General features: G+C 58.7%; 1 long non-coding RNA gene and 1 pseudogene across 1 annotated transcript; one reads left to right on the top strand and one right to left on the bottom strand.

Moving 5' to 3' along the window:
* The first annotated feature begins 9 nt into the window (after window positions 1-9).
* LOC146397995 (uncharacterized) lies at window positions 10-11,277 on the top strand. Its single transcript, XR_014820823.1, has 3 exons — window positions 10-295; window positions 744-907; window positions 9,254-11,277. It is a non-coding gene; the product is annotated as an uncharacterized LOC146397995 (long non-coding RNA).
* On the bottom strand, window positions 10,693-10,769 carry LOC146397996 (U6 spliceosomal RNA; annotated as a pseudogene).
* Window positions 11,278-13,342: the final 2,065 nt, after the last annotated feature.

Raw genomic sequence — 13,342 nt, 5'->3', positions numbered from 1 at the left:
CGCGGCCACGTTGCGCGAATGCGCCGGGCTTGGGCTCGGCAGCGGCTCTCCTGCTGGCCCCGCTCGGCCGGGAAACTCGGGGACCGCGGGGCTCGTGTTTCCTTCTGATTTTAAATGAAGTTAAAACGTATTCGCGGGCCCCTGAAGAATCCTGGGCCCCGGGTGCCAGGCTCCAGGGCCTGGTGGGGAAGGAGGCCCCGGCCCGGCAGTCAGGCGAGGCCGCAGCACCCACTGCGCCACCCCGAGGGCGACGGGAGGCACCTGCCGACCAGATGTCCCTTCCGCCCACTGACAGGTAAGCCCTGCGGCCCTGGGAGCAGGGGACCTGCGAGCACTTCCCAGAGGGGATGTCGCTCCTCATCCCCCAGGCATTGGCGTGTGTGTGTGTGTGTGTGTGCGCGCGCGCGTGCGTGCATGTGTGTGCTGGGTCTTGTTGACCCTGCGGAGGTCTCGGTTCCTTGCTCTATAGACCATGCAAGAGATGCCTGGAGGTGGGGAAGGGTCGCTAGTGGCTGGTGGGTGGGTATGTGGGCAGGTGGCGCTCAGCTTCCTGGGGCCTGGTTTCAGAACCTCCCTCTGTCCACCCCCAGACAGACAGGCACATGGGAGCCCCGTCTGTGCTTGGAAGTGAAATAGGGAAAGTCTGAGTTCCGCACTGGGAACTGAACGAGGACAGGCGTCCAGCGTGAGTCTGCAGACAGGCACCTGCTGCCACTCCCTTACCTGTCATTTTGCCACGGCAGGACGTGGATGCTGGGGATGGGGACCTGGTACCAAGGGGATGAGCTGCCTCTGCATGAGCTCAAACAGTGATGGCCTGAGCGCTGCCCTGCTGCAGAGGCTGGGAGCCGGATGAAGCACAGACCAGCATGCCCCGCTGCAGTGGATTCCGTGAGAACACAAATTGGTTTGTTTGCTAATAATGTTTATTTATTGGTCTGTTTGTTTTTATAAGCGGCACATCCACAAGGACCCAACTGAGTCAGGTTTCACAGCAATGGAGGAGAAGCCTTGCAGCTATTTTCTCACATGGAAGTTCTTGGGCAGATCCAGTAACTCGTAGTTGCAAGAAATAATACAGAGAATCCCCCACCCTTTACCCAGCTTCCCCCAAAGGCCACACAACGTATCCGCTAGGCTTACGATGCTTTCCTGGTTTGCCTGTGCTCATGGTGCGGGTGTGTGTTTAGTCCCATCCAGTTTTATCAGCTGTACAGGCCGGGTTCCCCCACCTCAGTCAAGTCCCTCACTGCTGCCCTCCTAGAGCCATGTCCGCCTCCTTCCCACCCCCCACCCCCCAGCCCCCAGCAACCACCGATCTCCGTTTCTAAACTTTCCTCATTCCAAAAATGTTATATAAAGGGAGTTCCTGTCGTGGCTCAGTGGTTAACGAATCCAACTAGGAACCGTGAGGTTGCGGGTTCGATCCCTGGTCTCGCTCAGTGGGTTAAGGTTAAGGATCCAGCGTTGCCACGAGCTGTGGTGTAGGTTGCAGACATGGCTCAGATCTGGCGTTGCTGTGGCTCTGGCATAGCTCCGATTAGACCCTAGCCTGGGAACCTCCATATGCCGTGGGTGCAGCCCTAGAAGAGACCAAAAAAATAAAATAATAATAATAATGTTATGTAAATGGAATCCCATGGGGCACAGCCTTTTGGAATTGGCGTTTTCACTCAGCCCCCTTCCCCGGACACTCGCCCAGTTGTCATTACTTGTCGCTGCAGTGTAGTAAGTCAGTATCCAGGGCCCAGCCTTTGTCCACCAGCCGCTCAGGAAAGGTTGCCGGGGCCTTTCCAGTGTGAACTGCACATAGAGCTGGTGTGAGCACTCGTGAACGGTTTTATGTGAACATAAACTTTCATCTCTCTGGTTGAAACGCCCAGGAGTGCCACCGCTGGGTCCTGAGGTAGGGAGGGTGCATGTCTAGTTTTTAATAAGAAACCACGAAACTGCCTTCCAGAAAGGCTGCAGCATCCTCCCTTCCTGCCAGCGGTGTGGGCAGGACTCTCGCGTCCTCACGCTGCTCCTTCCTGCGGCCGTTCTGACAGGTGTGCGGCGCTCTCTCCCGCGGCTTTACTTTGCCTTCCCCTAAGGGTTCATGACGTGGGTTCAACACCTTGTCGTGTGTTCGTTTGCTGTTTGCGGTGAGATGACTCGCATCTTTTGCCCGTTTTCTGACTGGATCCTTGGCTGCTTTCCTGTTGAGCTGAGAGCTCTTTATCTGTTCCAGTCCCTTGTAGGATGTGGGATTTGTGATATACCTGCTTTTAATATGAAGGATATATGAATCAAAACTGGAAGCTCATAAGATGTACCTTCTTGGAGTTCCCTGGTGGCTCAGCGGGTTGGGGATCCAGCATGGTCACTGCTGTGGCTCAGGCTGCTGCTATGGTGCAGGTTCGATCCCTGGCCCGGGTGCTTCTACATGCGCGGCAGCCAAAAAAAGAAAAAAGAGGAAGAAGAGGGAAGCCTTGCCCTCAGGGAGCATGCATTCTAGCCTGGGAGGCCTGAGGGGGGTTGGCTCAGCCCCCAGGCTGCTGAAGGGCTGCCAGGCTGTGCCCAGCTGAGAGCTGAGCACCCCCAGTCTGTGCCCCTCCGTGGACCCCGGATCTGCTTGGTGCTCTCAAGCCCTGGGCCTGCAGGCACGGCTCACCCTGCAGCCCCAGCTTCCAGAAGCCCCCCTTCTTCCCTGGGATCTCCCAGCCCAGGGCCCAGGACCCACTGGCTGCAGAGGTGTCTCCCTTTTTCTCCTTCGGGCTCTAAACCTGTGCAGCCAGTTTCCTGCATCAAATCCCTGTGTTTGAAATACCTGAGGCTAGTTTGAGTTTCCTGACCGGACTGTGACCAGGACTCTGTGTCAGATGGGGCCACGGGCCACGGGAAGACCAGCTCTGGGAGGGGGCGGTGAGCGATGGGGTGGCCCTGGGGTCTGCACTCAACAGGGCGGTCAGCAGATCTCCAGGAGAACATTCCAGAAAGAGATCATCCAGTGCCAAGGCCATGAGACAAGAGTGTGTGTGGTGTGCAGGAGACAGCAGCAAATTCAGCGTAGCTGGCAGGGGAGCAAATGGGGGCAGGGGGCGGCCTGCGGCAGAGAAGCTGGCTCCCCAGAACCACGCCGCCCGCGCCTCCCAGAGCTCCGAGCCAGTCATGCTCAGGGTCAGCCCTTCCTTGGACGTGCTCCCAGCGGCTCAGAAACTTCCTGGGTCCTGGCTGCCCGAGGCCCCAGGGGCCATCCCGGGCTCCGGCCCAGCCCCGCGGGGGCTGTCCCAGGCTGTCTGCTCGAGCTTCCTTCCCTCTGTTTGGCCTCAGAGGGAGGAAGCAGACGGGGCCGAGGCACTCCAGGCGCTGCACCCCCACGAAAGCTGCCGGCCACTTCTGCAGCTGGGGTCCCTCAGGGTCCCCCAGGGCTCAGCATTGGGGCTCCTCCCAGCAGTGGCTCAGGTCACTTTGGGGGTCACCTGATATGAGAGAGACAAGCCACGGACATCATAACCCCATAAAAGCCTGCCTTCCCAGGACCTGAATTACATTAGATCTTTTTCTTTTTCTTTTTTTTCTTTTCTTTTTTTTTTTTTTTTGTCTTTTATCTTTTCAGGGCTGCACCCATGGCATATGGAGGTTTCCAGGCTAGGGGTCTAATCAGAGCTGCAGCTGCCGGCCTATACCACAGCCACAGCCATGCGGGATCCGAGCCGCGTCTGCGACCTACACCACAGCTCACGGCAGCGCCAGATCCTTAACCTACTGAGCGAGGCCAGGGATCGAACCCGCAACTTCGTGGATACTGGTTGGATTCGTTTACGCTGCGCCATGACGGGAACTCCCACATGAGATCTTGACTATCAATAAACCTGGCTCCACATTGGAGCCCCTGCCGTTGATTTGGGATGTCAGGTTTGCCAGAGGCCTTTCCGAAGGGCCAAGCCCAGACTCACCCACTCCCCAGACGGCCGGCCTCCGGGAGGACCCCAGGCGCGTCCTCAGGTCTGGCTCCAGCGCTGGCTGCCTCGGCGACAGCTCACTACGCCTCCTATTGTGGCCGAGGATGCCGTGCACACTGCGGAGCCGTGACCCGGGGGGACCCACAGAGGCCACACCGCCTTTGCCACAGGAAGCTTCCTACCCAGTGACCTTTCTCAGAGGCCACAGTTTCTCAACCCTTTTCCTGGCGAGGCTCCCACGCCCCCAGCCCCCTGGGAACCAACCAAGAGGGTAAATTACAGCTCTTCAGCGGAAGTGGCCGGGGGACGGGCTGGGGGACAGGCTGCGGCCCACGTTACCAGAAAGTCCTGCCAGCCTCACACAGTGGCTTCCTTCCAGAACGGAGCAAATCCTCCCAACGAGATGATGACACTGGAGGTGAGTCGGGGGCGACCAGCGTCCCCCTGGCTGGGCACAGGCTGGACAGGGCCTGTGATTCAGGGAAGCCTTGAACTCAGCCAGAAGCCCCAGCAGGTGCTTCGGTGGGTAGGAGGGAGTAGGGGTCTCTGGGTGGAGGCTGTTGTCCAACCCCCGCCCTCCCCACTGCTGCAGCTTTTAAAATCGTGTTTTTCCCACGCAGTTCCCTCCCCTACAAAGGGTGTGGTGTGTGAAAGCCACACAGGTCCTCCTGTCTCTGCTCTGGCCGTGGGGCTCGTGAACCGAGGACTGGGTGCCGAGCCCCAGGGGAGGTGCCCCCGAGGCCGCAGGACTCTTGTCCCCTGGCACCCGCCCCCCCAGCCCCACCTGCACATGGACGTTCCGTCACGGCCACCCCCATCACATCGGGGCCACCAGCTGCTCTTTCCTGTTGCTGCTATAAATTTATCCTGCCGAGCACGGCCTCCCCAGCCCACGTCTTCCTGAGATCTGTCCTCAATCTTGATTGAAAGTTTTTTTTTTTTTTTAAAAAAAACTCCTTATTATGAAGAATTTCAAACATATGGAAAAGTACAGAGAGTAACAGTACAAACGCCTAGGCCTCTCCCTCAGTGTCTAACGGCGCTCACGTTCTGCCACGGTTCCTCCATCTGGCTTTTTCCTCATTTATTTTATTTATTTTTTGGGGAGGGGCCACACCCGTGGCATATGGCCGTTCCCAGGCTAGGGTTCCAAGCGGAGCTATAGCTGCTGGCCTACACCACAGCCACAGCAATGCAGGATCTGTGCCACGTCTGCGACCTACACCACAGCTCAGGGCAACTCAGGATCCTTAACCCGCTGAGCAGAGCCAGGGAGGGAACCTACAACCTCATGGTTCCTAGTCAGATTTGTTTCCACTGCGGCGCAACGGGTCCTCCCTAATTTATTTTATTTTATTTTATTTATTTAATTAATTAATTTATTTAATTAATTAATTAATTTATTTATTTATTGTCTTTTTGCCATTTCTTGGGCCGCTCCCGCGGCATATGGAGGTTCCCAGGCTAGGGGTCCAATCAGAGCTGTAGCCGCTGGCCTATACCAGAGCCACAGCAACACGGGATCCGAGCCGCGTCTGTGACCTACACCACAGCTCACGGCAACGCCAGATTGTTAACCCACTGAGCAAGGGCAGGGACCGAACCCGCAACCTCATGGTTCCTCGTCGGATTCGTTAACCACTGCGCCACGACGGGAACTCCTCCCTAATTTACTTTAAAGTAAATTATTATCGCTGACAGTTTTGCCTTCGGTGTTTGAGTACACATCTTCAAAAAAGGACCTTTTCCTGCTTCATCCGATGCCATTATCGCAGCTGAGACGATCAGCAATACCTGCCTACTAATTTCCGTTTAGTGCTCAGTCCATGCCCACGTCTGTCTGGTTAGCCACGGATGCTTCTGCCAGCTGGCTTGTTCCGCTGGGCTCTGGGCAAGGGGGGGTTACGAGGTCCCCCGTGTCACTTATAATCTAGAAGCAGACCCGCCTCCCATTCTGCTTTTATGACACGGACTGTGGAAGAGACGGGACGGTGATTTGCATAGTGTCCAGCCTTCAGTGTTTGTGGGCTCCCCTCGCCCTCCTGTGCTTTGTCCCTCCGTGTCGCTGGTGACCCGGAAGTTAGATCTGATCGAGGTGTGATGGGAAGGTTCCAGGTTTTAGTGGGAACGTCATTGTATCAGGACACGGGTGGTAGCCAGGGGTGTCGCTGCTCTTGGGGGTTCTAAGCTTGGGGCCTGGGCTCGGGGGTGAGAGCTGGCCCCGCCATTCTTAAAGCCACGTCCCCCCTCCTGGGGGCCATCGGGTAGTCTGTGGGGGACACTTTGGCCACCGTCCCCTGCCAGTCTGTTGCTGGTATCCGCCGATGACCCATAATGAATCAGTCAGCTCTTTCGAGGTTGCGGGAGGGTGATTTTCTTTTTTTTTTCATGGGCTCGCCCGTGGCATATGGACGTTCCCAGGCTAGAGGTCCTATCAGAGCTATAGCCACCGGCCTACACCATAGCCACAGCCATGTGAGATCCGAGCCACATCCGTGACCTACACCACAGCTCATGGCAACGCCGGATCCTTAACCCACTGAGCGAGGCCAGGGATTGAACCCACAACCTCATGGTTCCTAGTCGGATTCGTTTCTGCTGCGCCACGACGGGAACTCCGAAAGGGTGATTTTCTGATTGATGGCTCCTTCTACAGTCATTGCCTGGCGGGTTCTGAAAAGAGCATTTGCCTCATCGCCTGGGCCGTCTTGTTGTCATTAAACACAGTTCCTGTTTGAACGGCGGTCCTGAGGTTTGTTCTCTTTCTGTCCTATTTTCAAACGAAGGAGTGAGGGTCGTAATTTCCAGGAAAGCCAAAGGAGGTTTTATTGGTTTGTTTTGTCTTTGCTTTTTCTTTTTTTGGTGATAACGGACTCGGGGCTTTTTGTGCACCCAGTGTGTTTCAGTCGTTCATCTTTTTGATGCTCAAATTGTCATAGCTTGGCCATGGGTGCCCTCTTCGCGCTGCTTCCTGTGTCCTTTGGACAGGAGCCTATTAGTCTCTGAAAGCGTCCTTGCTTTCTGGTCTGCGATGTGCCCTGATCACTCTGTGCATTCTCTGCCTCTAGACCTGCAGTCAGCCGTTTCTCCGGGGAGCCCTGGTGCCTTTGAGTGGAGACTGGCTTTAGAGACCAAAATCCGAGCCCAGGGGTGCTCGTGGCCCACAAAGCACAGATGCTCACGGTTCTCATTGATGCCTGGTAATTCCACTTCCTCCTTGAGCCCAGGGTCTGGCTGCATTGCATGCGATGTCATCTTCCCGGACCTGACATGTTGGCCTGGGAGCTGGCGGAGCTCTGAGCCCCTCGGACCAGGCCTGGGGGTAGCATGCTGGCCCAGTGCAGGGGCACTGCCCTCGGGAAGGAGACCCAGTCATAGGGGGAGTAGGAACTGTGTGGTTAAGTTGACTCAGTGCTGGTCGCCAAGTGGCTAAGTGACACAGGACGGCTTTTGTCTGGCTCTGCCGTCTTTCCTTTTGTCCTGTAACCTGAGCTTCCTGAGGCCTCACTAGGCCAGAGGACCAGCAAACCCCTGAATGTGTCAGAATCTCCGCCTGCCATATGCTACGTGTCTCCCGGGTGACCGATTCACACCTGTTTACAGCAGGCATGCAGGTGTGCAGGCGTGTTCTGTCCGGCCCGCACCAGACATCCACAGGCCAAGGAGGGACCGCAGCCCTTCACAGTTGTGTCTCGCAAGTTTGAAACGTGCTGCCCCCCCCCCCACTGTGTCAGGGTCACTGCGTGTCATATGGAAATGGGAGACCCCCTACCTGTGACACTGGGGCCACGTCTCACCTGTGCCTCGAGCAGCCGTTTGTGATTCTGGTCTGATTCCTGGTGAAACCAGCGCATTCGCCTTCGCCTCCAGGGCCCGGCTCTGTGGCAGTCAGAGCAGAGCCTGAAGCATCCTCTCGGCCCTTTCACCCCAGCTTCCTGTTTGTCTGTATAAACGCCCTCCTGAGACAGCCTCTCCCCTCCCCAAATCTGTTGGCGGTGACGTGGCTTCCACAGCCCCTCCCCCACACGCATGGAGCCCACGCAGGGCTCCAGGCGGACCCCCCACTGCATGATATTCTTCCTCCCGTGTTGTCTCAGTGGAAGGAGGTCCCCTGATGTGTTTGCGGCCTTGGTTCCAAACCTCAGGTAGCCCGCCTATGATCTTCTGTAAGCTGCCCTTCAAACCTCTGTGACCCACTTTGGGTGTGAACCCTGGGAAACTTGGCCTGAGCAGTGAGCGTGGATGGTGGCCGGCCAGGAGGGGGCGGCGACAAGGGCGGGGTGCTGGGGTCCGGCAGGTGTAATCAACATTGTGTGTATGTGTGTGTGTGTGTGGCGGGGGAGTCTGGGGGCGAGGACAGAGGAAGGTTCAGAGCTTTTTAGGAAGGAACTGTGGGGCTGGTGAGGGGGGACCCACGGCCAGAGGGGAGTCTGGGCAGGGAGGATGTGCGTTAAACCGTAGGGTTCAGGTGAACAAGGCAGGGGGGCTGAGACAGCCCCTTCCAGGGAGAGCAAGGCTTTCCAGCTGCCGTCCCAGCTGGATGTCCTGCCTGTGAGGCCTTGGGGAAATGGGTTCCTAGGAAGCTCGTGCCCCTTATCTGCCAAACAGAACGGGGTCCCCTGGCCAGCACTGGGTGGAAGATTGCATCTGCCAGTGCCTGGTCTCTGCCAGGAGCTTGGTCTGTGAGCAGCTCCCCACACCAGCCCTGCCATCAGCTCAGACTGTTTGCAGACCCTCTTCCCCGCCTCCCTTCCCTCCCAGAGCAAGTTGGCCTCCCTGCCCCAGGGCCTTTGCACCTGCCACCCCTCCCCCAGGTCTTGGCATGGTGGCCCCTTCGCTGACCACGTGCCCTCCAGCTGTCTCCTCTGGAATGACCCTCCGACTCAGGCCTCGTGAGAGCAGGTGGGGCCTGTGTGCAGCACTGCAGGCACAGCGCAGTGGCTCCAGAGTCTGCTGGGTGGGAGGGCTGAGTGGAGGATGGAGACGGAGCCTCAGGGCCCTGGGTACAGGAGAAGCCTGCCGGGCGGGAGCCGGGGTGGTCAGGCCCTTCAGGGTCTCAGGCCGCAGCCAGAGCGGTCAGAAGCGTCAGTGTGGGCTGGTGGGGTCAGGCGTCCAGCCCCGGCCCCTGGTCCCCAGCTGTGGGCCCTCCTGTGAGTGTCTCAGCCCCACCTTCTGCCTGCCTACCAAAGTCAGGGAGGATCACTCCGAAGGTGAAACTGCAGGCGGCACCGCAGCCCCAGGGGACACCTGTGGAGGTCAAGGAATGCGGCCCGCTTGTTCCGTCTGAAATCTCCACCGCTCTCCTCCAGATGCCACGGTTCCAGGATAACTAGAAACGAAGCACGTGGAAACAGGCTTGAATCTTCAGCTCCCTCTTCTCTGGAGTGCAGATGGCAAAGGATGCTTCCCCCTGCTACTGATGGGAGCACCTCTCGCCCCTTCTCCGCCCCGGTTCTGCTCCTGCTCCGCCCCGCCCGGAGGGAGCCCGGCCCCCGTCCGACGGTAGACAGCGCCACCTGCTGGAGCGCGGGCGGCGGGCGCTGGGGGCTCACCTGCCCCTTCGCACATGCAGGCTGTCCCAGAAAGAACTGAGCCTGGAGACTGGGTGTCGTGGGAAGGGTCTGACACCCAGTGCTGGGCCTTGGGACTCTCAGAGGGCACTCCAAAGGTCAGTGGGGACTGGGCCTTTCTCCTCCCTCGCAGAACTGGTCCTCACTGGGCTCATTGCTGCATCACCACCACCACCACCATTGCTTCTCCGTCTTAAAGATGGGGAAACTGAGGCCCCCAAAAGTCACATCCTGAGGGTGGGCAGAGGGCCTGGGATTCCAGCCCAGGCTGGTTGGCACCACAGTCACCTGTGGCTCTCTGCTCAGAACGTTCTCTCCCTCTGCCTAGCCCGAGCAACCCTTCTCAGATGCCGCCTCCTCCGGGAAGCCTCCCTTGACTCCTCAACGTTAGAGTCGGCCCTCCTGCTCTGTGCTCACCCGCAGCCTGTGTTTCTCATTCTCACCAGGCTGTACCATCATGGCTCACCGGTCCCAGTTGCACCTTTGCCCAGTCTGTGAACTGCTGAAGATGTCACCGTGTCTGTTTTGGTCACTTGCCCTCTGTAACAAACCACACCTTTAACTGCACAACTCGAGGTTAATTACGAGGGAGTGGAGAGCTGTGAGGGAGGAGCAAGATCAGAGGAAGCTCCAGAAGCCCAGCAGCGTGGAGGCAGGACCCTGTCCACCAGCGAGGTCTAGGGGCAGCCCTACAGCGGGTCAGTGGGAGAATCTGGTGCATCCAAGGACTCGCCGCCCAGGACTTCCCGCCCTCCTCTGCCCTCCCCGCCCAGCTCCCACGCTGCTTCCAGGCCTGGTCCTCCCCTTCCCCCTGCCCTCCTCCCCCCGACTCAGTCTCCAGTCTCCACCGCAGCACTCAGGCCCTGGCTCACTGTGTTGCTGCCACCTGGTCCTGCCGTGGTGATGAGCAGCTGCAGTGTCTGTGACATCTTAGCCAACACCCCAGGCTGAATGACAACAACCTCCTCCATTCACTAGCCACAGGGGACTTCCTGTCACGGCTCAGCGGCAACACGTCTGACTAGCATTCAGGAGGATGCAGGTTCCATCCCTGGCCTCACTCAGTGGGTTAAGGATCTGGTGTTGCTGTGACCTGTGGTGTAGGTCACAGACGTGGCCCGGATCCTGCATTACTCAGTTCTATGTATCTTTTTTTTTTTTTTTTTTCCACTTTTTTTAAAAAGAGGGAATGCGTCACGAGTGGTGTGTCATCCTTGCTCAGGGGCCGGGCTAATCTTCGCTGGATCATTCCACCCAAGTGAGCACAGTTCTGTGTATTTTAAATTTCCTTCAAGACGTTGTCTCTGACCCATGGATTGTTGAGAAGTGTGTTGTTGTCTTTCCAAGAATTGAGAGCTTTTTCCACTGTCTTTCTGTGGGTGGTTTCTAGTTGGATGCTCCTAGGGTCGGAGAACATACCGTGTATGACGTTCATTTTTAAAATTTGTCGGGGCTTATTTTATGGCCCAGGATATGGTCGATCTGGATGCCTGTTCCTGGGCACTTGAGAACAAAATGCCAGCACGGGGGCGGGGGGCTGGGGGGGACACACACGGATGGCGAAGGGACGCCCCACCCTGAGATGCCGCCGTGCGCTCTGTCCCAGGGAGCGGGGAGCCCCTCCTCCCCCTGCAGAACCAGCCGAACCCCACGCAGCACCCGATAAACGCCCTTTCCAGCTGCACTGCCCAGGCTCTGAAAGTGAGACTGTCATTGGAATCACAGCCTCCAAAGCGCCGAAATAAAAGAACTGTTGACTGTGAGTTTCAGATCTGGCGAAACTGCCCTTCAGGAGTGAAGGCCGTCCGTCCCCTGATAAAGGGAAACCGAGAGAATTTTTTTTGCCAGCTGACATCTCCTTGAAGAATGGCCGAAGGAAGTTCTTAAAACTGAAAGGAAGCAGTAAAAGGAGGGGTCATGGAGCCTCGGGAAGGTGTAAAGCTCAGCCGGGCGGGGATGTGGGAGCACGTGGCGCCCTCTTTTCCTTACGCGGCCTCCATGTCGTGTGTGATGATGGAGACAGCAATGATGACACCGCCTGCCACCGGCCCCTTAATGTCGGGGCCCCGGTCCGTCCCCTTGCTGTCTGCCTGGCGCGCTGGTGTTCGGGAGACCCCGGGTCAGTCCGGGAGAGCATGAGGCTCTGTGCGCTGGGAAATGCGTGCCTGGGTCCCCTGCTGCTTTTGGGGTGGGGGGAGGGGTCCCAGGGCCCCTGCTGCTCACCGTCCTGACCCAGCCTGGGGTCCCTGACCAGCTCGCCTTCTCTTTCCACCCCTCCCGCCCCATCCCAGCGTGGGCAGCTGTGCTTAGGGGAGCAGGAAGAGACTCGTCTGGCCGTCTGCCCCAGGCTGGGAGCCCCTAATTGCTGGACGGAGGGACGGAGCATCTGTTGGAAGGACAGTGAGGCACGCAGGACGTGGGCCCAGGAATTGCCTCCAGCCGGACCCACGAGATGTGGGCCGGGCTCACAGGCTGCCAGCCTCTGCCACTGCCCCGTGCTGGAGAGGCCCCACGCTGGGGGAATGGGCCGGGAGCCCGACCTCCTCCCAGCTCCACTGAAGCGCCCTGGCCGGGGAGGAGCTGCTGCTCCCGCTGAGGGATGGAGGGAAGCGGGGAGAGGTACACCTGGGAACAGGCCTCGCCCCACGTCCCGGCACCCATGGCGTGGGGGACGGGGTCTGTGAGGGCGAGTGCTGGCCTTTGGAGTGGGGACACAGGAAGGCTGGGCGGGAGCCCCAAGGGCCCCACGGAGCCCAGGGACCTCTCGAGACCAAATCTCCATTCTCTGCTGCCCAGTGACCTCAGAGCCAACAAGGGCAGGGGCTGCACAAACCTCTAGAAAGTTCTGTAGGCCTAAAACTCAGAGCTCTGTCTATGCAGGCTTTTGTTCCGGAGGAAGTGGCCACTGCTTTTCAGACCTGCCAGCTCCTTATCGCCTGGAATCTCGGCCCCTGAGTCAGTGTGTAAACGCCCCCCCCGCCCTGGATGGGGGCCAAGGGGAGGCCGCGGAGACGGAGACGGTGACTGGGGGGAATCAGGACAGGAGAAAGGGAGATGGCAGAGGCCAGTCCTTTTTCGCTCTTCCATTCTTTCCAGAAGCATTGAAAGTCCCTTTCTGTACCCAATTCTGTGCTGGCGAGAGGCGGGGCTTGGGGAGTGGGGGCTCACAAAACCTTAACCCACAGCTCAGCCCGGGGAAAGGCACAGACACCTCCCTGTCCTGCCCCAGGTGGTCAGGATAGAGCAGGAAGCTTCCAGAGTTTGGAAGGGCCAGCCTGTCAGCTGGCACCTGGCCAGGTGAGGGGGCCCGCGTCCATCACAGGGGGTGCTGAGGCCCGGCCCAGCCCCCAGTCACTGCCCCAGGGCCTGGCCTGTCCTCCCCTTTCCTGCAGGGCCTGCCTTCAGGCCTCCTGGGCCTCTCTGCATCCTCCCACCTCCCTCAGCTGGGCCCTGTCTGTGGCTCCCGGAAGGTGTGACCCAGGTCAGCCTCGGCAGGGGCCCTACCCCCACCTCGACTCTGCCCCAGCCCGGCTGCCTCTCTGTCCCCCGTCCCCCAACCTGTATTTAGGCCCCCTGTGGCCACCTCCTCCAGCCAATCCTAGGAAGCCTGTAATTTCCAAAGGCTGAGTCACCGCCGGCTGCCCAGAGCAGGGTCAGCAAGCCGCCTGGTACGGTGCTGTGCCTGGGTCAGGAGCCCAGAGGCCCGTTCCTAGGAGGCCCCGCCTGTGAATAAGGCTTTAAACACTAGGAGCCCAGGCTGAACACAGCCACTCCTTTATCCCCTTGCCCTGCCCACATCAGGAACCACTGGGCTCCCTGCAGCCAGCG

Source organism: Sus scrofa, chromosome 12 (assembly GCF_054392235.1).
Source record: "Sus scrofa isolate SSC_HxYL_T2T_F1_AM1 chromosome 12, Sscrofa_HxYL_maternal_Yorkshire_Landrace_v2.0, whole genome shotgun sequence".
NCBI lineage: Eukaryota > Metazoa > Chordata > Mammalia > Artiodactyla > Suidae > Sus > Sus scrofa.
The sequence above is the reverse complement of the archived record's forward strand: the minus strand, read 5'-3'. Positions and strand labels throughout refer to the sequence as shown.